General features: G+C 42.2%; 1 protein-coding gene across 1 annotated transcript in view; it reads right to left on the reverse strand.

Moving 5' to 3' along the window:
• Elk1 (ETS transcription factor ELK1) overlaps positions 1-2,424 on the reverse strand; it is a 15,707-nt gene that overhangs the window by 4,368 nt on the left and 8,915 nt on the right. The gene's annotated exons all lie outside the window — the stretch shown is intronic.

Consider the following 2,424-nt stretch of genomic DNA (forward strand, 5'->3'; position numbering starts at 1 on the left):
AATTTTTTTTTTTTTTTTTTTTTTTTGGTACTGGGTATTGAATCCAGGGGTGTTTGTCACTGAGCTACATGGCTGGTCCTTTATTTATTTTTTTCTTTTGAGACAGGCTCTCAATAAGTTGCCAGGGGTCTTGATAAACTGCTGAGGCTGGCCTCAAACTTGTGATCCTCCTGCCTCAGCCTCCTGAATTGCTGGGATTACAGGCATGTGTGTACCACCACAGCTGGCTGTCATACTTGTTCCCAATTTGCTCATCCCTGCCTCAATATGTGGGCTTCTTCCTTTGTTACCCTTTCCCAGATTTCCCTCTCTGGATCCTTCCCCAGATTCTCCTCCTTTTCAATTTCCCCTTCCACAATTCTTTCTTTATTCTCCTTTCATCCCTCTTCCTCCAAGTCTCCCTATCACTCTTCTTCTCTACCTGTCCAACTCCCCTACCCACACTGGCTCCATTTCACAGTGGGATTCACTTAGGGGGAAAAGATGAGAACCACGTGTTCCTCCTGGCTCCAAGAACCACTGGATAATAGGGTTGGGTATTGGGGCTATCTGCCAGGACACAGTTTTTGAAACTTGCTTGTGCAATAAGACATGAAACTGACTACTGACATAAATGTTGGAAGAGACTAAATTAGTGTTGATGAATGTAGGTAATAAATTATTGATAGGATTATTTAAAGCTATAGACATAGGGCTGGGGTTGTGGCTCAGCGGTACAGCACTTGCCTAGCATGTGTGAGGCCCTGGGTTCAATCCTTAGCACCACATAAAAATAAATAAATAAAATAAAGGTATAAAAAAAGAGCTATAGACACAGATAAGGAACAGGGCAAGGTCACTACAGAGGATAGGGTGAAGACTCATTATGAATTCTGTGATGGAGATTTAAGCTAAAGAACAAGAAAATGAAGTAACAGATAAGCAATTAGATGAGAACATTGAGATATTGGTATAAATACTGGGAGGAAGTTCTCAAGGCTGACTGGGATAGGTCTCTAAGCATGTTTGGGGGTATTTCGGGACATATCTGGTCTGGAATGTCTCAGGGATGTTCTGGTGGTCTCAGAACTGGAACAGAATGAGGTAGTCTCTTAATATTGTTTTGAAAGTTTGAGCAAGAGGAATAAGATATAAAATGGAAGAAATGCCAAAAATTATTAAGGGTGTGAAGCCAAGGTCTACAGCTGTTGTGGGGAGCACGCGGAATCTGGATGAACTAGTGCTTTCTGGGGAGGTCTTAATGTTACTCAGGTATTTAACAGGGTGGGGCTGTATTTCTCAGGAGAGAAAGGAAAAGGGATTTTATTAATGTTCTTTTGAAAGTTTCACTTACATATGGAAATAAGATGAAATAACTAGTACAAATATTGTGGGGAGGGGCAATCCAGCACTGGTCTTGGCGCCTGAGAACACCAGACGAGGAAAACTTAAAAATGTAGCTATAGGAATAGGATGATAGAATGTAAAAACTGATACAAATTTTGGGGTGGATCAATGCTGCTCTGGGAATCTAAGAGTACGGAGTGTGGAGCTGACATTATACCTGTTGTTCTGGAGGTTTTAGATAAAGGAATAGAGAAGAAAGAAAAATAACTGACAAAATTAAAATATATTGGGAGTTCCACAGAATGAAGAAAGGTTAGTGTAATACTTTCAGTGTTTTTTTTCCCCCAGTATTGGGGATTGAACCCAGGGGCACTCTACCTCCAAACCACATACCCAGCCCATCTTCCCCCTTTATTTTTAAAATTTCAAGAGAGGGGCTGGGGTTGTGGCTCAGTGGTAGAGCACTCGCCTAGCATGTGCAAGGTGCTAGGCTTGATCCTCAGCACCACATAAAAATAAATAAATAAAAATAAAGGTACTGTGTCCAATTACAACTAAAAAAGAAATTGAGAGAGGGTACCACTCATTCTCCCAGGCTGGCCTTGAACTTCTGATCCTCTTGCCTTATCCTCCCATGTAGCTAGGATTACAGGCATATGCCACTATGCCCAGCCTGTCAGGATAGTTTTGATTCTAGGAATAAGATTATGATATATTCGGGAGTAAGAGAAGATTATGAAATAACTAAGGAAGCCCAGCACTGGTCCAGGAGTTTCAATGACACAATAAGGACTGGTCATAATTGTGTTTTCCCAGTTTGGGCAATAAGAGCAAGGCACAAAAACAAAGTGTCAGGCAGGGCATGGTGGTACAGTTTTGCGTTGGGGATCCCAAGAGAGTAGGGCGAGGAGGAGTCAGTACTGATATTGCTATAAAAGTTTTAGGCAGGGGCTGGGGATGTGGCTCAAGCGGTAGTGCGCTCGCCTGGCGTGCGTGCGGCCCGAGTTCGATCCTCAGCACCACATACAAACAAAGATGTTGTGTCCGCCGAAAACTAAAACAAATAAATATTAAAAATTCTCTCTCTCTCTCTCTCTC

This window comes from Marmota marmota, unplaced genomic scaffold (genome assembly GCF_001458135.2).
Source record: "Marmota marmota marmota unplaced genomic scaffold, marMar, whole genome shotgun sequence".
NCBI classification, from domain to species: Eukaryota; Metazoa; Chordata; class Mammalia; order Rodentia; family Sciuridae; genus Marmota; species Marmota marmota.